Source organism: Pleurodeles waltl, chromosome 3_1 (genome assembly GCF_031143425.1).
Source record: "Pleurodeles waltl isolate 20211129_DDA chromosome 3_1, aPleWal1.hap1.20221129, whole genome shotgun sequence".
Lineage (NCBI taxonomy): Eukaryota > Metazoa > Chordata > Amphibia > Caudata > Salamandridae > Pleurodeles > Pleurodeles waltl.
This window is the reverse complement of record NC_090440.1, coordinates 1,762,546,517-1,762,568,567: the sequence shown is the minus strand read 5'-3', so window position 1 is coordinate 1,762,568,567 and position 22,051 is coordinate 1,762,546,517. Positions and strand designations below refer to the sequence as shown.

General features: G+C 42.3%; 1 protein-coding gene across 7 annotated transcripts in view; it reads left to right on the top strand.

The window, feature by feature from the left end:
- NME9 (NME/NM23 family member 9) overlaps nt 1–22,051 on the top strand; it is a 466,976-nt gene that overhangs the window by 253,411 nt on the left and 191,514 nt on the right. The window lies entirely within an intron of this gene.

Genomic DNA, 22,051 nt, shown 5'->3' with positions numbered 1-22,051 from the left:
TCTGGGGTCATTTTTCACTGAAAATAACATAGCACATACGATACCACATAATATACCAGGTGTAAAGAACATGTACCATGCAGATCACAGAATTGTATTATAAGTAGATAGCTCATTGCTTTACTGCTTTTGTCACAGATCCTTTTATTATGTGCATTTCATAGCTCCTACATGCTCATGTGTACATAGTGCAGGTCTGTGTTTGCCTCGTTCCGCCCCGGAAGTAGCAGTCGCAACCACAAAAAACAGTGCCAATTCTGTGCACTGATGCCAGTTCTTTTCTTTCTGTGCCTTTCCGAGGAAGATTCAGAGATAGCTCTCAACTTTTCTCAAAAGACTTACTTTCCAGTGTACAAGGGAATATGTCCCTTCCTAAAAGTACATGGTTTAATCCTTGTACGGACTGTCATAAACAGATGCCTGTGATAGTCCCCCATGAGGTGTATCTCTGGTGTTGGGTCTGGGCCAGAACTCCTTTCCAGTCATAGCTTTGTGAGCTTTAACGCAGTTCACTGCACATAGTTTAGGATGTTCATCAAATGCCGGATACGAGATTAATTGGTAAGCGAATAATCGTGAGCTACATTTCGTATGTCTAGACACATGGAGAGTAACCCCGTCCAGGGTAAATACTCTGCCTGAAATGTCCAGTGTTTCAACATCAGATACCCTTCAACGTGAGATGAGGCACAATAACATGACCAACTTACCAGAGAGTTTTTTCCAAGAGAGGTATTTATTGCTCTTCCAAGACAGGAAATGGTTAAGCATGATATTCACGTACCATAGAACTGCATAATCCTTGCCTCTGGTCCTGACATAGAAACAATTTAGCATCTATATACAAAAAAGTGGAAATGAAATAAGTGATTTATCGATAATGATTTCATATGTAATCGAATGATCAAGATGACAAAGTTGTGAGATTTTACACCAAACATTAGAGCAAATTTACAAATAACTGGACAGTTAAATAGCATATGTTTCAGCAAGCCAGGTTCAGTGTTACAATGCCAGAAATCTGGTTTGTCAATTAGGATTACATTATATAACTTAACAGGCGTCCAATAACAATTATTCTGTATGAAAGAGTTGATTGGTCTTACATATAGATGATAGAAGCCAATTTGAAATATAACATAACCAGATTTTTTTCAAACTTGCATTCACTTATTGTTAGTGAATTGATAGATTTTTCATTATTTATTTTTATATGTTTTAGAAGCAAGATGACTAGATCATACATGTTTTCCAATTAATAATTCCACACCTGAACATTGAGGATCTGGAATAGAACTATTGTAAGCATTGAGAATTACACGGTATAATATATCTATGATATTAAATAGCGGGAACCTGAAATTAGCTTGTAAATAAATAAAAGATAAAAGCATATTACTGTGACAGATATCTCAAATATACTATATTCAAGCATGGATCAATTTTTCCAAACATGAGATCGAAGCATTTAACTTCATCATGGGATTATTCCTTAAAGATGCCTCCCTAAAACATAGAATTCTATTATTAAATGTAGCACCCAAACTCATATAACATTTTTAGTAGTACTGAGGACTGGAGAATAAAACTTGGCTTTTTAATGATCCATAGTAAGCATTGCTTTTAAAGAAATAAACACTACAATATTTTTCTCAAATAAAACCTATGAGAGTGATATGTAGGGATCCGGATCAGAAAACCAATAAACACTTTGTACAGTTAAAAAGGAAAAATGATTTTTCTTAAAATCTGGAATACCTGATCTCCTTCAAGTTTAGAAGTTTGTAGAATTCTGTATTTATTCCATGGGGCCTTATTACCCCAAATACATTTAGGGAGGAGTTTATTAATGTTGGTAAAGAAAGATGTAGGCAAAGTAGCCGGTAAAATTGATAGTAAATACTTCACACTTGTGGAGCTATCGCTATTTTGATTGCTTTAATTTTCCCTCACCATGATAAGCAGAGGGAGGAACATTTGTCAATTTCTTTCTGTAACTTTAGTTAATAGTTTTTTGCAATTTAAATCAGCTGTATTTTTTACTGTATTTAAAAAATAAATACCAAACTATTTGAGACCAGTGATATTCCATAAAATGCATGTACCATGTAATGTATCTTGAGTACAAAATATGTTTAAAGTGAAATAAAAATCTGTTTTATTGATGTTTAAAGTATATCCTGATACTAATGCATATCCATTGATAATATCTAATATCACTGGTATAGTATGCACAGTGCCATTAACATTTAACAAAACACTGTCTGAATAAGCAAAAACTTTAAGTACTGTTATTAATGGTAATGCCTCTATTATCCTTAGAAATATAGATAAGAGATAATTGTGATACAATGGCTAATTTAAAAAGAAAGGGGGATAAACAGCATCTCTGCCTAGTGCCTCTAAACAGTTGAAAAGGGGAAGAATTAACATAAAAATAATTGCTGTGGGTGAACAATGCAACGCTTTAACCAATGCGATAATGGTAACACCAAAACAGAATCTTTGCATGGTTCTAAATAAAAATTTCCAATTGACCTCATCAAAGCTTTTTCAGCATCCAAGGCTAATAAGACCATGAATCATTTAAGTTTATTCAGGGAGTTAATAGTGTGGTATAGTAGTCTAGTATTGTGGGAAGATAATCTACCTTTCATAAATCCTTATTGATCAGGATGAATAATATGGTTTAGATTTGAAGATGTCTAGTTGCTAGAATTTTAGTATATATTGTGCAGTCTTTTGATTAATAAGTGAGATGTAGAATCTTTATCTGGTTTAGGAAGAACAATAATTGTTGCTTCAAAAGAACTCTTTACAGAAGCTTTATTGGCAATTTTTTTAAACCGTGACAATAGAAGAGGCATTTTCTAGCACGTGGTCAGGTGGCGTTGGCCGCGGGCATCGTTGGCATTGTGGTCGCCGTGATTATGTCAGGAGTCGTACATAGCTGCCTTCTCTGCGCAGTGATGTCAGTTCTTTTCTTTCCGCACCACGCACTGATCCGGAGAAGAGCTACCCTAGTCAATTTTTGACTGATTTCGACACTTTTGTTGAGTTTTTGGTGATTTGTTGGTGCGTTGAGGATGTCTCCGAAGACCGGTTTCAAGCCTTACGAGGCCTGTCACCGCATGATGTCAGTGACGGATCCACACCGGGTCTGCTTGTGGTGGCTGGAGCGCGACCACGACCCAAAGTCATGCTGGGCCATGCACCCTAAGGACTTGAGGGAGCATTCCCTCAAGCTTATGACGGCCCGGCACCCGACTCTGCATCGATTCCGGTCTTGCTTGAGAGGAAGGTCTCAAGACCGCTTGCGGAGTCACCACCACTCATCATCCTCCAAGTCTTTGGGTCACTCAGGTAAGAAGTGGTCGAAGAATGCTAGGCATCTTTTGACTTCACCCCGTCGCTCGGCTGATGCGACGTGGGAGGAACGTTGATGCTCTAGGCCTCCGTACTTGAAGCCTACTTCTGGGTCCGCACCGCGCCTCCCCAACTTTCCGGGAGCCGGAGCTCCCCCTGGTCAATTGAAAGAATTCTATGAGGCCATGTGTCTCATTTTTGGGCAGTCCAACCCCCCCTTTGGTGCCTTCGGGCCCTGGGGATTCGGTGAGGGCCCTTTGGGTTCTGTGCTGGCGGCTCCAGCCCAGCCTCCGAGGGCCCCTACAGACCATCGAAACCTTTCCTGGCACCAGTACAACATTGGTTGTGTCCACGATCAGCGTCAACCCGATCCTCATCCCCGATGAGTCAGAGCGGAGTCAGCAGACGCCACCCTCTTCTTTGGTGGGGTCTATTAACCCTAGGTTGGATTCAGAACCTTTTCGTTATGGGTATGAATACAGGGAAGAATTGGAGGGGTCCCTGGACCCTATGAATACCAGGACGACCCTAACATGGACTGGGCACAGGAATTGAGTGAGGCCAGTGGTCTGGATACTTCTCCAGACGCTGGCATGCTTTCTCCTCCTACCATGGCTAAGGCAGAGGGAGCCACATATTCCATGGTGGTCAGTAGGGTGGCTGAGGTCCTTGGCCTTGAACTGCCCACTATTGAAATCAGGTCTAATCTCGTGATGGCGGTGCTTCAGCCAGGGGCTTCCACATCTGAGCCTCTCCTTCCTTTCAATGAAGCCCTCACTGATGTCCTTCTGGGTACTTGGTCCAGACCAAGCACAGGGGCTCCTGCGAACAGGACAATCGCTCGCCGCCATCAGCCCGCTCCGAACGACCCTAAATTCCTGTCCCAACAACCCATGCCTGAGAACCTTGTTATCCAGGCATCCTCATCATCTGGAGCATTCCCTTACGCACCTCTGGATCGGGAATCAAAGAAACTGGACCAACTTGGGAAGAAGATGTTTTTTTCCTCCAGCCTGGCATTACGGTCAATGAACACAGCATGCCTTTTGGGCCATTATACTCACTCCCTGTGGAATACAGTCATGCATGTCTTGCCGCAGATACCGGAGGAGACCTGGACTGTCATCTCCCAAGCAATTGCTGATGGGAGAGACGCGGTGAAGTTCACTATTCGATGTGGGCTGGATACGACCAACTTTCTGGGTAGATCGGTTGTGTCGGCAGTGGCCTTGAGGCACCTTGCCTGGTTAGGGACATCTGGTTTCTCAGGGGATGTCCAACGGTTCCTTATGGACATGACCTTTGATGGCATCCGTCTCTTTGGAGACACATCAGACTCGGAGCTTGAGAGTTTCAAGGACTCCCAGGCTACTCGGTGTTTCGACTGCCCCTCATCCCCAACAGTCTGCCTTTCGCCCCTTTTGTGGCCACAGAAGGGGCTCCCTGTCATGTCCCTTTCCCAGCCACTGTGCTACCCATGGCGTTCAGCCCCTGGGTTGCCAGGGTTACGGAATCCTACGGGTTTGTGGGACAGGGAACCAGAGGTCTGCCCAGTCCACCCTCATCCCTGCAGCAGCCTCCAAGCCTTCCTAGTTCGTATCCCCATTCTCAGCCCTACCACCAATCACAAGCCCAACCCTAAAAACCAGGAACCAATCAAAATCTCAGCCCTACTACCAATCACAACCCCAGCCCTAAAAACCAGGAACCAATCAGATTCTTAGCCCTACTACCAGCCCCCAACAACCTATCACAACACTATATGCAACAACCAATAGAAACATACATAAGGGCCAAGTTAACTGAAGCCCAGTCCCTGTGGGAAGGGAGGAGGGAACTGCTGCTCTATTCAGAATCTCCTTGGATACTGACAGGCTGAATCCACACTTCCAAGCTCGCAGAGTCTTCTTTCCAGGTAAGGAGAGATTGTAAAAAACACTGAAATACTGCTTGTCGCGCACTCTGAAATGTGGCTTTTTTAAGGCAAAAACAGGGGATGCAGACAGATTCTAAACACAATTTAAATCACAGAAACCGATTAAGCAGTTTCCTAAACACACTCTGGAAGATGTATGTAGCCTTTTTACTTAGAAAAGAGGGTGGGGGCTTTATGCAGTCTTGTGCCACAAACTAGGAGGGAAATTTCAAACAGTCACGGCTAAAAACACCACTTTAAAAGGCCAAGCTGCCTGAAACACAGAGAGTCTACAGTAAACAGGCACAGGTAGCAGTTAAAAACACTTTTAAACAAATAATAAGATTTCCCAGGAACTTCTAGGGCTCCTTACCTAGGTCTCTTAGGAATCCTTGATCACTGGGCTGTATCAGGGCACAGGGAAAATGCTGGGCTCACAAAATTGAGGTGGCTGTCTTGGGGTTCCCTCCACAAACTTCATGTCATGTTCCCACTTCATGATTTCCACCCAGACTGCAATGGCAGTCTGTGTGGAATTTGTGTATGGGTCCCTTAGGGTGGCATAGAATGTGCTACAGCCCTTAGGGACCCTCTTTAGTACCTATGCCCTAGATACTAGGGGTATCATTTACTAGTGATGTACAGAGGACCTAACGTCCTTTACCACTTGTGCTACAATTAGACACCACCTTGTTTTAAGGAAAGAACACTCTGAGTCAAAAATCAGCACCCAGTAGCTTAAAAGGGGGCAAAAAGGGGGGGCACAACTGTAACAAAAACCCAGTTTCCTACATACATTGCCTTCAACTTTAATTGGAAGGGGTGTCCTGAGCACTACTGATTTTATTCTGATCTCACATAATTCAAGTATAACACCTTTGATGTTTAGTATTAGAAAGAATTATTTGAGTGACTGTAATCCCTTGGCTCTAACGCTTTCAATGTATATGTAGAAGAATAATGAGCAGCCATGAGCTTCCATTGTGGCAGGGCAAGGCAGAATGGAGTGAGGCTAAAATAGTCTGGTGTGGATCCTGCTGTGTTTACTACATTATTGATTCATGAAAATAGCAGTGATTTTATGACTTGCTTGGACGAGAATGCTGACCCTGAACAAATCATTCGGGCTCATGCAATTATTTCAAAATCAATAGATCGCTTGCTAGAAGGGAAGAAGAAGGGCACTATAAGGCAATCAAAGGGATGGTTTGATACAGCGTGCACTAGGGCCTGTAAACTGTTTAGGAAAGACCTTCATTCTCGGCCCAGGTATATGGCTGTTATCCAGCAATGCAGACTTGACTACAAAAAAAAACCTTGACCTAAGGAAGAGAGCGCTGCAAATTGAAGCATGGAAAATTTTGATTGAGGTGTCAGAAACTAAACACACTTCTCTATTTTGGACTACTTTAAATAGCCCTTTTCTTAATGAGAACATGACCCAAAATTTAGATAGCACGGTTTCTGCACATGGCTGAGTGGAGCATTTTACTTCTATTTTCAACCTCTCCGATACTCATACCCTCCTCCTTACCAAAATGAGGTCTCCCCTCCCTTTGTCTTTCACTTTTAAACTGGAAGACTTTTCTGTAGACAGAGGAAGTAATGACCAGGACCCAATGGGCTCTTAGTGGATAGCTGTAGGCACCTACCATAGCTTTGAGTTTGAGTTTTAACAAAGGTATTCAGTGTGACTGGAGTAGGATACCTTCCTTTTTCTTGGTCTGAATCCATCATTAGCCCAGTTTTTAAGAAGGGTAGTAAGAATGACCCCAGATGTTACAGACCAATATCACTTCTAGACTCCTCCTCAAAGTTATGAGGTAATGTTATTCTGGAACGACTGGAACAGTGGGCAGGAGATAATTCTATATTGAGTGATTGTCAATATGGGTTTAGGAGGGGCATAGGAACAATCGAATAGTGTTTAAATCTTAACCTCCTGATAGGAAAATCTACTAGCGGCAAGGATGAGCATTTACACTTGGTCTTATGGATCTTAGCAGTGCCTTCGACCTAGTGGACCTCAATAAATCATGGTATACTATGGCATCACTCTGGGCTTCTAGGGATGTTATCTCCTTGTTGTTCCACATGTATGGTCATTTATTGGCAAGGCTATGATATGGACCCAATGGGGAATGTATCATGCCTTTTAGAATATAGAGGGGGTTAGACAGAGTTAAGTTCACGCACTTTTCCTTGTTTTCTCTCCATATAAATGGGATAGATAAGGAAAAACATGCTTTAACTTCTGATGCTCTGAGGATAGGTACACACCAGGTCCCCATTCTGTTATATGGGGAAGCTGATTAATGACACTGATGTAAATTATTTACAATCTCCAGAGCAAATTATACAAGGCCCTAAAATGAATGAATAACCTTACTTACTGGTATGAGAGAGGATGAGAGAGCAGGGAAGGACCTGAGGAAAATTATGGTTCAGCACTATTTATCTCTCTATGAAATTGAGGGGATGCAACCATATTTATATGCAGTCACTAATACATTTCATAGATATATTTTGCTGCATTCTCGCCTAAGGATCATCCACCACATGGCTGCTTCTCCAAAAAGGGGCAGTGGTGTAAGGATAAGCTGCCCTGCCCATGTGATGGGAAGTGAATTCAATCAGCCATGCACTTTGCACTTTTTTTAAAAATTTTATATTACTCAAAGGAAATATGTTTTAAAACCGCTTCTTCTTTTAGCAATTACAAAGCTGCCTTTTTTTTGGATGCAAACTTGACAATGTTCAAACATGTAATGCAGTGGTTTATTATGTGATAGCCTTAATTCAAGTGAGGAAAAGCTTAAATACTTTGAAAACAGTGACTCTTAGAGTTACGTCAATGAACCGTAATATGTTATTGCTGTTAAATATTTTATAACTATTTTATCATTTTATATGCATTTTATCAATTTTCTTTTATAGTTTACGATATTACAAAATAAAGATTTATGATGATGATCGTGACAGTGGAAGGGGGAAACATGGGTTTTAAAAGTTTTATAAAATTCTGCTATAAAATTCTCCATTCGGACCTGTTTTTTTTAGCATTTAGTGATCTAGCAGCATTTCAAACCTCTTCCATAGTAAAAGGAGCATCTAGAATACTTCCATCAAAATTATCAAAAGTGATGCCAGATTTGTTTGTGTTAATGTAGAAATAGTTTTTTATTTTCAAATAAAAATACCTGCTCTTTTACTATTGAAAAGGGTACATGACCTTGGGGTGGAAATGTGACTGTTGAAATTCTATCTAGAATTCAGAAATCATATTAAAGTCTTTTCCTAGAATAAGAGGTGTGTTTCTAATAGTCAGAATTTCTGAAGAAATTGATTTCCACAAATTAGGATCATCTTGTGTAGGAGCATAAATATTAAAGAAATGAAGGGGGTATTTGTAAATTAATGTTTAGATACACACATACTGATCATTAGAATAATGTTTGCGATTTAAAATGTAGCTTGTACCTTAAGCGAGAAAAATATTGACACACCATTTTTATGCCTCTGTGCAGGTGATAAAACCGTATTATCAAGCCACAATGTTTTCATGTATGGCAGAATAATATTATCTATGTGAGTTTCTTGTAAAATAAACATATATCCTCTTTGCAATTATTTAAATAGTTTAATATTTTCCTTTTTATTGGATGACGAAGACCTTTAATATTTAAAGAGGGCATTTTTAAAGTGTATCTATTTGCCATAGTCAAAAAAAGTAGGATATTATAGTAAAGAATGTAGAAGACTTTGACTGAATACAAGGAATAAATCGAGTAAGTAATCCTTACATAACAACAAACAAAAATACAAGACAGATATAGCCCTAAAGGAAGAACACACTAACTGAATTATTGAGATAGCAGAGTTACAATCCAAGCTGGAAATAGTGTGCATGGTACCTGCTGAAGAAAGTAAATTGATTACAAAAGGGATATGGCTGAAAAAAATATCATGTGTTAAGCATAGATGCTGGAGAAACCATCAAGACTGGAACCTGGAGATCCAAATAAGCAACCAAATCTGCAAGAGAAAGACTTAGCAATGTCATTTTCCCATGGCTGATGGATCGAAAAGTCCATACTTGTAACTTGCTTCTCGACGTCAAGGACAAGATCAGAGAATTGCTTCTGTAATGCAACAGTTTGTTTAGCTTAGTCTTGATGTGTATACACTTTATTTCCTTCCACCATTAAGGATGGGGTTTCCCTGACAGCTTTTCATATCATTATGAGGTGGTGATGTGACCTCCTCATCATCCCTGAGTCAGAAATATGTGGTCAGACAAGCCTTGCGACCTAGGCCTGAATCTACTGAGTGACAGATCACAGGTGGGGTGATAGGTAGCCCGCAGATAAATGCTCGAACAGGAAACCCAAGATCAATCCCTCAGATAGGCAACCACACCACAATAATCATAGGAGATTGGCCACGATCAAACACATTTGGTCGGAGGGGTGCATGCTCCCAAAACACCCTAAAAGTTAGATGCCACATGATATTAGAAACACTCTGCCAATCAGAACATACACACGCACAACAAACAGTGATCACGTGCTCCTCATAACGGCCATCTGGACATGTAACCTAATGGCCCGCATATTCTCCACTCAAGGTTGAGATCCACCTGAGCACTTTATCAGATGGTCAGATTTACGACTCCGTGACTAGGCTCAGATTCCTTTCTGCAAAGCCTGTATAGAATTGTTTTATAACCCTTCAAGAATTGTATGTAAGGGCGCTCAGAACTCTGTAACCCCGACCCTGTACTGTGCTCTCCCGGCCTCTGTCCTTAATTAAACCAACTATTCCTGTTTTGCCAAATACCTCTTGTCTTTCATTTATTTAAGAGAAATCCGCATTTGAGCAACATTTGGATATGTTTAATATTGGGGCAAATAGTGTCAGCGTTATTATGAATTGCCTAAACTGCTTCCAGAATTTTTGCTATTGACTCTTCCTGTGACTCCTCATTTTAGACTTAGCAGGTGGAGAGGAAGTAGTTAGCTTCCTTTTATTAGAAGTATGCAGCACAACCTTAATTTTAAATTGGGCATATTTTAACCGTTGTATTTAAAGCTAACTGTCAAATTAGAAACTTAAGGCAGTAAGTAGAACTGCTTTTCCTTCGAATTATAGTCAAAAGACTAGAAGCATTAATGAAAAGGAGCTTTAATTTGCTTGCCATTGTTAGTAATCTGACGATATGCCCTTACAGATAACAAAAGCATATAAATGGTCCTTGGAAGGAAACATTCCCTCTTTTTCAGGCATAGTGGAAGACGATGCCCGCTCGTCTTCTGGATAGCTGGTTTCATGACACTACCTATGAGCTCACGCCAGTGACACATCATACACGGTGCAGAACTAAGGCGTCCCGCCCCTGGTACACACATAGTCTCAGGGAAGGAAAGAAATAATTCAAAACCTAACAGAGACAATGGTGGAGACATTATAACCCCAATGCCAAGGCTTTATACATGGTAGCTCTAAAAGAATATTATACTGAAGTCAAAATAGCCAAGAAGGCTCACCTGGAAGATAGAATAGAGAGAGCAGGAAATAAATCCAGTGGACTTTTTAAGGTTGTTAAAAAATGTATCTCCCCTGAGACTTCAGCAGCCTTCAGTTGAGTGATGCAGCAGCTGGCTTACTATTTCTATAATAAAATCTTGCTCATCTAAGCCAGTTTTTCCTCCTGCTCTGAGTCTGAAGTAGCTGCGATAAATGTTATGTAACCAAACATAGCTACCACAACTATAGCGTCCCTCCCCTAGTTTCAAACGCATATGGAGGAGTCAATTGCAGTGATATGTAGTATCAAATCAGGATTTATTGCTGTTCCCTGCCCTCCAAACCTTTTAGCACTAGGGTCAAGCAAAATAAACCACTGGCTAATAAGCTTCTGAACGTATTGCTGTCTACAACAACAGTCTTCCGTTCCTGGAAGCAGGCTAAAATTATGCCCTTGCTCAAGAAAACTTTATCAGGCCAGGGCAAGAAATCCAATTACAGGCCTATTTCATTACTACTGGCCCTGTCTAAAGTGCTGGAAAAAACATGTAAATCAGCAGCTCTCTCAGTACTTCAGTCAGTCCGGCTTTAGACCCAAATTCAGCATGCAGACAGCACTACTGTAGGTTGCTGATGACATCAGAGGCACCTTATACGCAGGTGGAAAGGCAGTGCTGATCATGTTAGATATGTCAGCTGCCTTTGATACAGTCACCCACGCCAAACTCCTAGCGCATCTTCAAACCATCATAATAGTTGGTCAAGCGCTGGACTGGCTGGCCTCCGTTTTGGAGGGCAGAGGACAAGATGTATGGATCCTTCCCTTCTCTTCAGAGTCCCTGTGAACTGTTAGTGGGAGTGCCACTGAGTTCAACCTTGAGCCCTACATAATTCAATATATATCTTACCCCATAAGCTCAGCTGGCCAAACGCTTGGGAGCAAAAGTGATGTCTTACGCTGATGATACTCAGCTGCTATTCTCTTGGAGCAGGGAAGCAGGGAAGCAGGGTTCTCTGGCTAATCCATCAGATCCTTAAGTGCAACGATGACAAGACTGAATTACGATTCTTCAATCTTAACGCCCTGGAGTCATGATAGACCTTCTGGCTAGATAATGTCCCCCAGGGAGACAGGGAGGAACAGTGATGAATTTGGGGGTCAAATTTGATGATTGTCCTTTCAACCACAGATTAAAACAGTAGTAGGTACATATTTTGGGCTGCTGTGTATTTTTTACATTTCTTCTCTTTCTCAGCAAGGAAGCTGGTTGTACAGGCATTTGTAACCTCGTGACTGGACTACGGAAATGCCCTATGTCTGGGTCTTCCCCACCACTTTATTATTAGACTACAGGTGGTCCAGAATTAAGTGGCCTTCATTCTCGTGGGCTGTCCTCTGAGAGCGCACTTGTCCCCACATTTGCAGGCTTTTCACTGGCTACTAATAATGAAGATCATTTTATTTAAAACACTTTGGGGGTTATTCCAACTTTGGAGGAAGTGGTAATCCGTCCCAAAAGTGACGGTAAAGTGACGGATATACCACCAGCCGTATTACGAGTCCATTATATCCTATGGAACTCGTAATACGGCTGGTGGTAAATCCGTCACATTTGGGACAGATTACCACCTCCTCCAAAGTTGGAATAACCCCCTTTTTCTGGTCCACAAGGTACTCCATCAAACAGGTGCAGGCTACCTCAGGGTAAGAATTAGTCTGTTCCCCTGGGAAATCTGTGATGAGCCTACACCCTTCTGGCCAAAATCCTTCATATTCGCCACACCACAGCTGGGGGAAGGTCTTTGTCCTTTCTGGGGCCTTCTGCATGGAACAAGCTCCCCCATGAGTTAAAATCAATTGATGCAATTTCACTGTTTAGGAAAAAACTGAAAACTTGACTTTTAAAGAAGGAATCGATGGCTTAACAGCACTATGTAACAGTGTGCAGAGTGCCCAGACACCCCTTGGAGTAATTGTGCGCTATACAAGTCATCTTTCATTCAAAAGAAGACAACTTTAAGTAAACCAAGGGATTGCAAAGTCATCCTCCTCTCCTCAGGCTAGCCTTCCTCTCACATATTCACCTTCACAAGAGCTGCAGTCTACAATACTCCATCTCCAGCCAAGAGAAACTGAGCAGAGCACCAGCAATCTGCAGGGAAGAGCTTCACACCTATGAAACCCTCATCAAAGTAAGCCAAAAGACCTTAACTCAGCATTTAAAATTTAGCGTTATAGCAGATGAGGACAGAGCTTACACTGCGCCCACCATTTTATGTTGCACATGTTCATGCATCTCCTTGCTGCTCATATTTGAGCACAAGGGCAATGCTTGAGCAAGACGCCCAGAGTTTGTTGCAGGCCTTAAACCATCCTCACAGTACAATCTTTCCAGGGCCAATGCTGGATCCTTGACAGATCCTTCTCTTCAAAAGTTGCATAATACTGGCCGTGTCCCTGCCTCTGCCTTCTTGAAAGCAGTCTCAGGCCTCTGAGGCACGTCCCTGCAGAACCATCCATTTGCCTGTCTATTGCTGTCCTTTGGTGCTGGGGTCCCTCCAGAACCACTGGGTGCTTCATTACTCTGTTGATACTAAAGGCAGTTAGGTGAGGACTCAGAGGGTGCTCTGAGTTTCCAGGGCTCAGTGCCAGATGCTGACATCACATTAGAGGTACTAAACCCCTGGGGAGGTGTGAGACACATTTACTGACGAAGAAGAGCAGGTCATTAATAAATCATCTTCCTTCATTACCATGTTTTAGATGTGTATACAACGACTACTGGGTAGAGCAATTCAGGGCCAAGGATTGCTTCCTTCTTAGCACCCTAGAGTGGAGTCTGCACTTAAAATGTCAGGCCTACCATAATACGGCTGCTCAATCAGATATACTCTGTCTGTGTTGCCTATATTTCAAGAACTAAAATATGAGGCTCCTAACCAAGCCTTCTTTCCACTGGTGGTGCTGGTAGAGAGTAAGCTGTAAGCTGGATATAATGGCTCGTATGTGCACTGAAGGTGAAGTAACTTTACTTGCAGCAAGAGATATAGCTATCCTCAGCAGAATGCACGATGGACAGGGGACACTGCAACAGAAAGTGAAAATGTGTTGAATTAGTTGCCAGATAAAGAACTGTGGTATTTTCTGTTTGATCGTCAAGCAATCTTTTGATACCTAATTCAAGCCTCTACAGATATTGGGAACTTGACTGCACAAGTAATTGCATGTTGATTGATGATCTGATGACACGTACGTTCCTACCCTTTTGGTTTAAAACCTGAAGTCCAACAGAGAGCGAGAAACTTACAGTTTGCAGGAATTTCCCTTTCCTGTTCATTTACCATTGATGGAAAATGAAGATGAAAACCAAAGCTGACTCATGATTGAGGCAGAGAAAGCCATTTACCTTCCAGTGATACACCACCAGAGACCTGCCTTGAAGCCTGATACAAGCCTCTTCTACAATCAGCATGAACAACTGTACTGAGGATGGGGTATAGGTACCTCGACCCCTACTACTGCCACTTAGCCTCCAGTAAAAATAAATACTCCCTTTAGCACTCTCCCTCCAAAGACAACCCCAGATATGGAAGTTTACAATGTTCCCTATGTGTCTGAGAGAAATTCCCTTTAGGTCAATAATTGTTGGAAACTGTTTACAGTCTTCATTTCCCTTATAAATCACTGTGTAAGTCACTGTAGTGGTGATTCCCAAGACACAACCTCCTTCTACATCCTGTAAGAAGTATCGCCCAATATCAATTCTTAATGGAGAGGTAAAAGGTTTTGCGACTATACTAGCTAACAGACTTAAGGCTGTCCTTGCTAAGTTGATAAATCCGGGCCAATGTGGCTTTATGCCGTCTCATACTATGAAACATTGTCTTCGCAGGCTTCATGTGACACTGGCCCACCGCCACTGTCTGCCTAATGATCTGGCATTGCTTTTTATTGATTTCAAAAAGGCTTTTGATATGGTTGACTGGCAATATCTCCAACTGGTGCAGACTCCAGCAGGATTTGGACCTAGATTTTGTGGCATGGCGAATGTGTTGTTTTCTAACCAGTGTCTTGTGTTCAGATCAATGGGGTTCTATTCTCAGCTTTTCCTATGAGCCGGGGAACTAGGCAGGGATGCCCTCTGCCCCCACTCCTTTTTGCGCTGGCAATTGAGCCATTGGCCCAACTCATTCATGCAGATCCTCAACTCAAGGGACGGATGTAGGGGAATGACCAAGAGGAGTGTATACTTGTATAAGCAGATGATCTTCTCCTGTAATCTCGCAGACCCTGCCCGAAGTGGCCCCCATTGCCTTCACCTGTTGCAAAGGTTTGAGAAGAGCCCGGGGCCTCCTGTTAAACCTTGCTAAATCTGTACTGCTTCCTCTAGCCCCATCGAGAGACTGTATTTACTGGCAGGTGAACATTCCCATCCGCAAGGCTCAGCTTTAAGTACCTGGGAATTTGGGTCACCCTGCATCCAGAGCTCCTATGGGCTCTAAACCTTCAGCCACTGGTCCAGAAGGCCAAGACAGACTTGTCCGATGGCAATTCCTTCCCTTAAACGTGATGGGGCGTATCGCCCCGTGAATAAGATGATGATTTTCCCACGGTTTCTGTACGCCTTCCAAAACTTAATGCTTCACTTGCCCCAAACATGATTCGGAGTACTAGATAGAGCAGCAATGACATTATTATGGCATGGGTTACTCCCTCACATCGCATTCATGCATTGCTGTATGACCGAGGATCGGGAATGTCCAACATTTATCTCTACTATTTGTCTTCCCCCCTTCTAGTTATTAACTAATGGTTTAACAGAGGCTGGTCTGACCCAGCCTATAGATTGGAATTATCCATACTGGGCTTTCTGTGCCTGTAGGCCATGCTCTATGGGTCCCCGATTTCCGAGTCCTTACCTCAGGTAAGTAGGATTGTCTTTCTGGCCTGGAGGGCCGTGCTTCGACTCCTACAGTGGGGTAACAGGCTTACACAACAGACTCCTCTTTGGCACGGTACCTGGATGGGGGAGATGGCGTCTCTTCAGGGGTTCAGGGATTGGGACCTTGTAGGCATCACACAATTGGGAGACATGTGGTCTAGAACGCTGGTTTATTCCTTTCAAGACTTTCAGAGTATATACCCTCTCACACATTGCCAATTCCATAAACATCTACAACTGCAACGTGCTCTCCAGGCCAATGTTCCATTATCAGAACCACTGCCAGAGTTCATTCCCCTGAAGGCTAACCTCTTCATGGGAGGTCTAGGAAACAGAGGCATCTCCCAAGTATACAGAACCTTGATAATCAACTCACCTGACATATTAGAACCTCTTAAAATCCGATGGGAAGAGTGGCTGGGTCCTATGGAAGAAGAAGACTTGCGAGCCGTCCTGTTTGCCCCACAAGAGCTCACTATTTCCTCAAGGCTATGAGTAGTCCAAACATATTACCTGTGCACTGCCTACCTCACCCTGACCTGGATGTACAATGTGGACCTGCATCCTGACCCGTCCTGCCCCAGATGTGTGTGTGAGCCAGCAGACTTCTTTCATATGGTGTGGGCCTCGGTGGTAACGCTATATTGGACCAGGGTGACACAGGAATGACACAGGTCTTGGGGTGGGTGGTACTGCTCTCCCCCTATTAATACTACTTGGTGTGATGGAGGGCTCTGGGGGCACGAGAGCTGAAAGATCATTCCTAGGCATGGCCCTCCTGGTAGGTAAGCGAGGTATAGCTGTGCGCTGGATGTCCTCCACGCCCCCTCATTGTTGGAATGGCAGCATGGGGTGGACAGGTGTGTACGGCAGGAAGAAGTGGTCTATGAGGCCAGAGAGTGCCCTCATAAACTTGAACGAGTCTGTGGCAAATGCTTGGGACAGTTGGGTTAGTGACTGTATTGTATGTGGGACTGCGAATGAGCTTATAGTAACTGCAGTATCGGTCGAGAATTAGTGGTTTATGCAGTTGCATATTCTGTATACGTAATGAGATATCTGTGTGTCAAATGTTCAATGCCTACTTCTGCCAAATGTGTTGTGGCTAAAAATTCAATAAAAATAGTTTATAAAAAAAATAAACCACTGTGTATTTTTCTCTTCAAGGACCACATATCAGAATGATAGCTCACTTTGATGCAGAATGAGGTGCAGGCCGTGCCTCTAAATCAGTGGTTCCCAACCTTTTCACTTCTGTGGACCCCCATTTTATCAATACTGGAGCCCGGGGACCCCCACTGAATCATTATTGGAACACGGGGACCCCGAGGAGTCATTACTGATAGCTGGGACCTAATATTATTAAATGTTTTAAGCAGCCGCAGACCCCATGAGGAGGCTTTGCGGACCCCCAGGGGTCCCCGGCCCACAGGTTGGGAACCACTGCTCTAAATGATTTCTAGTAAGAGGACGTTCTGCTGCAAGAACACGGAAGTGCAGTTTAGTGACTGACAAAAATAGTCGTAAAAGTGAAAATGAGCCATCCTAGATTGAAGGCAACTAATAGCTTTCTTCAAAATGAAAAATTAAAATTAGTTATTTTACAAGCAGCAACCCCTAACTTCAAATTATGGTACTACAAGGAACATTAGATTCCAGATTCTGATTGCGCAAATACATTTTCTGCATTTTTTCTTTGGCACACAGCACTTTCAATTCAAGGTGCCTCATTTGACTACAAGTCTACTGCAGGTACCAGGAGTGGCAGTAAATCCGTTATGGCATTAGAGGTTCCACATCTGTCTATGTTTGATAAATTGGGGAAGGAAGCATCTCCTGAAGCTGGTAGCATTTAAGAACTATCGGCCACAGTAGATCTGTTTTATCAGTTGTGGTTTTCTCTCTAATTGGGAAAACATCAATGGGCCCACAGGTACAATTTCTTAAGGTTGTTTCCAGTTTTGAAGAGGTGCCAGACATTTCAAAAAGAAGAGAAAAACAGGTGTGGTATTGTTATATATTTAAATGTTTCCAGCTTCCTTGTAATATGCTATTTATTCTTGTGTTGTGTTGCTGATATAAGGTATTTTTCATATTTCTACTTTGTTGTTTTAATTGTGTGTTCACATGGTATGTTCTACCTCACCCTGCTCTACCTCTCCGTTGTAGTAGGCTGGAATGTTATGGGGTTCCATAATGACAGTTGGATTGAGAGGTAGCAATCTGCAGGTGTGGATGGAGTTACTTCTTTTGGAAAAGGATCATATTAAACCTTATAACAAAACAACTTTAATCTGTTTGGATTGTCCTTTCTCAAAACCTTTGGAACATCATACTTCAACAGGGCTTTACAGAGATTCTTACGTTATGCTGCCCTGTGCAACCTTTCCTCAACAATAGACAGTGGTAATGAATGCCTACCTCAACAAGAGACAGTGATGATGGATGCCTACCTCTAAGGGTTGGGAATATAGGCAAAGAACATATGCCTTCTAGTAACCAGTCGAAGACGTTTACCACATAAATGTGTTGGAATTTGAAGTGCTTTGCTCCCCAACCAAGTTTCCAGATCTTTCAAGGAGATCAATATTAAGACGGTCTGACAGTATCAGTAGAGTTCATTACAATCTCAAGAGCAGAGTGTGAGAGCCTTTACACTCACGAGGGAAGTTAGAAATTGTCCTAGTTTCTGTGTTGCAACGTTGGGCTGTCAAACCATGGTCCAATAAATACAGCGAACAAGCAGGTAAACGTTCGGAGTAAGAATCTATCAAAAAAGCATCAATGAGTCCCATCTAGACATAGTGCAAGATTTGACCACGTAATGGGGAACACCAAACAAAGTATTGTTGGTAACAGCAAGTCTGCCAAACATTGGTAGATGCCTAGAACACCAGCCTCTCACTTCCACCGTCTCAATTAGAGGTGGCGCACTGTTGTGTTTCCATGGTGTAGCAACCATTAGAAAGACCTTCACTGAGAGGCAACTTATGGCACTCATTGCCATTGGAAGGCCTGCCCTTTAACATTGTGCAAATTCATGGAAAGTGCTCCCACCATGTAGTTGGAAACACTTAAAGAGACAAATTGCAGCTGTGCCACTGGCAAACCCTAGATTTGGTGGGAGGCTTGCAGGTAATGTAGCAGATGCAGTGTCTCTGGCATGCCAGCAGTTTGGTGATTTACCCTTATCAGGCCTATTACTCTTTTCATTCCTTCAGTATACATTGCCTGAATGTCACATTATGGACCTGATTTAGAGTTTTGCTGCTGGGACACACTGTTGCAAACATGACAGATATCCGATCTGCCTTGTAACACGTTCATTATGCCCTGTGGCACCTGTAATAAGGTTGATAGAATATCTGACAGACTAACTTTTTTCCAAACTCTAAATCAGACCCGCTGTCTCCTTTCGCTTTATTTTTCATGTATAAAGTGGTGTATTTTGAGTAGTATGCCTAGGTGTGACTAATACATATTCCAGAGAACCTTTCATTCTTCTTTAGCTGTTTGGTAAATTGATTAGTTTGCAGTAGCCAGAATGAGGATTCTTCTTGTCGTATGCCTTATTCAGTTTCTTTTAAGCAAATCTATTTCTAACACAATTTCAGAATTTTTAATGCATAGTCAAGATTGTTTTTCAATTCTATTCACAACACTGCATTATTCATCTCTTTTATACACTGCTATCTGAGTTTAGGATTTCATCTGACGTAAATATTCTTGGAAACTAGGTTAGAAACTCCTCACTCCTCTCTATTTAGAAATGTGTTATGTCATTTGGAATGTTTCTTGAAGATTGGTCTGAAGCTGTGACTTGAAGTCTTTCCATTGAGCTAAAACAAAGTGGAAGGACTGATGGTAACGTGGAAGTACAGTAGATGTCTTTCAAGCTGACAGTGAGATTGTCGGCTCACTGTGCGATAAACGGCCAAGCGTGTGAACATAAACGGTCATTTGCTGCTGGTCAGTAACCTAATTTTACATAACACTTATAAAAAATAGTAAACATAGAAAGATGTTAGCTGTATGAGAAAAGTCCAGAAATGTAAGAAGTGTGTGTGTCATTTCACACACATATGGACAGGGCAAAACATATGAGTTCTTCCACTGAGACAAAAACAGCAGCTTTGTTCTATCCTCTTTTGTAAAGCTGTTGAAGTTCTAGACTCTAACATCATGTTTTCTGTCTGCTTGGCAGGTTCTCTGTGTACACAGTCATTAATCCTTTGCTGGCTTCTCTTATTGCACAGTCATGAATTGTTTGCTGGCTTCTCTTTCTTCTCAGTTATTAATCCTTTGCCAGCTTCTTTTTGTACACAGTCCTTAATCCTTGCCCAGCTTCTGTTTGTGAACAGTCATTAATTGCGAGGTCAATGCATGACACACCTCCTCTAAGCGGATGACCTTGCATTGCTAAGCCAAACTAAATGTGGCCTTCAGCTTCAACTTTCCACCTTGTACACATATACTATCAGGAACAGTCTTGAAATAAACCATACAAAAGCCATGACAGTCACCTTTGGAAAGAAAACAGCAGGTTTTGGCAGGTGGCACCTCATAGGAAAAGGCTTCTGCACAGTGCAGAGTACAGATATCTGCGTATTCTGGACAGTGAAGGCACTTTTAAATCTCATCTGCTTTCCCTGAAAAATAAAGGTACCAGCCTCATGCTCGCCTCACGCTTGGCTCTTGCCTAAAAACTTCAGGGACCAAGTCTAGACCCCTTACCTCAGGTGATGAAAGCAAAGGTTTCCCTCGCACTGACTTAAGGGAGTGAAATCACTTGAACCTATAAAGTTGCTCTTCGTCGGCACAAATAAGACTCGAGTTTAACATCTTAAAACCGACCTCGGTCAGAAGCAGTCATTCTTAATTTTTTGCCATAGGCTCAGACTTGCCCCGCAAGATACCATGAATGACTTATTCTGGCTGGACTTAGCTTCGGATCCATATGTAAACGCTCTCTCCAAGACAACTTAAACAAACTTTCACTCACAGAGACATGGGGAAAAACATCCCACAGTTGGCATTTAAAAAGCTCAGAGCAATCAACGCAAAAAAACTGCCTAGACTGGAAGATATGGCAGCACTGAGTAAGCTCTTGCAAGCCTGGATAGTAATCAACTCGTATTCCCCTTGGAATCAGCAGAAATACATCACCTGCAGAAGGTATTCTGTGGCTAAAAGCCAGGTTTGTGGCCCTGAAATTGGGGGGGGAGTAAAACCTGCGGTCACCTTCTGGCATGGCAGAACACTGCCACTCCAGATGTAATGCTTCTCTGCTGCTTGAGAGAGGAAACCATCATTCACACTCTATGCATCTGCCCTTCCTTGCTACAGTTAAGAAAAGACTTACTTGGCAGAGACTTTGTTTGAATGGAGTTTGAACCTTCTGTCAGGCTGTAATCACCAGCCTGAACCTGGAGAATGACACATTAAATGTCAAAACACTCAAATTCCTCCAGACGGCTGAAGCAAAATTGGGTTCCGTAAACACCATCCTAGATTCAGAACTTGGTCCTTAAAATTGCTCACTTCTCTGCATAGCTGCTGCTAAACATCTGGTGTGTCCCTGCGATATTGATGCCTCTGTAACTTGCACTCTCCACTTTCTCTGGTCCCTAAAGTGAACCTCTTTGCACAGCCACTAGTCAACATCTGAAGTAACCTTGGGACAATCCTTTGCTCTTTCCATATCTGCTTTGGTCTCTAAAATGAACGGTTTGCGGATCAATTGAGACTAACACCTAATGCAACCTTGGGACAATCTTTTGCTGCCTCTGCACTTTTTATCTCTGCTCTGGTCAACTAGAACAACCCTGCCACAGCTTTATGTTGCATCTGCAGTTTGCACTTTTCCTTGCACTCTTTTCTTAATCTGCTGCCTGCAAACGTTAGGATCATTTTTCTGAAAAAATGTTTGAAGTCGATGCTAATAAGTAGGCGTAGCCCTATGACACTTCTGCACTTTGTACCTTCTCATGTTTTGCTGTTGGGCATTCGACTAATAATGACTACTTCTCCTGCTATGTGACTAATAATGATTGCTTGCCTTGTACTTTTGTCTTTTTTATGGTCTCAACTAAGTCCCCCAGGAACTCAGCAGTTCATTTTAATGTGTTTACAATAGATACTCATATCTTGTTTTAATTTGTTTGGCTTGAATCTGCCCTAGTGAGATGCACTTTTGTTGTGGTTTTAACTAACTGTACAATAAATTGATACTACTACTACAGCTACTACTACTACAGTCATAATCCTTTGCTGGTTTCTGTGTGTGCTCAGTCAATAATCG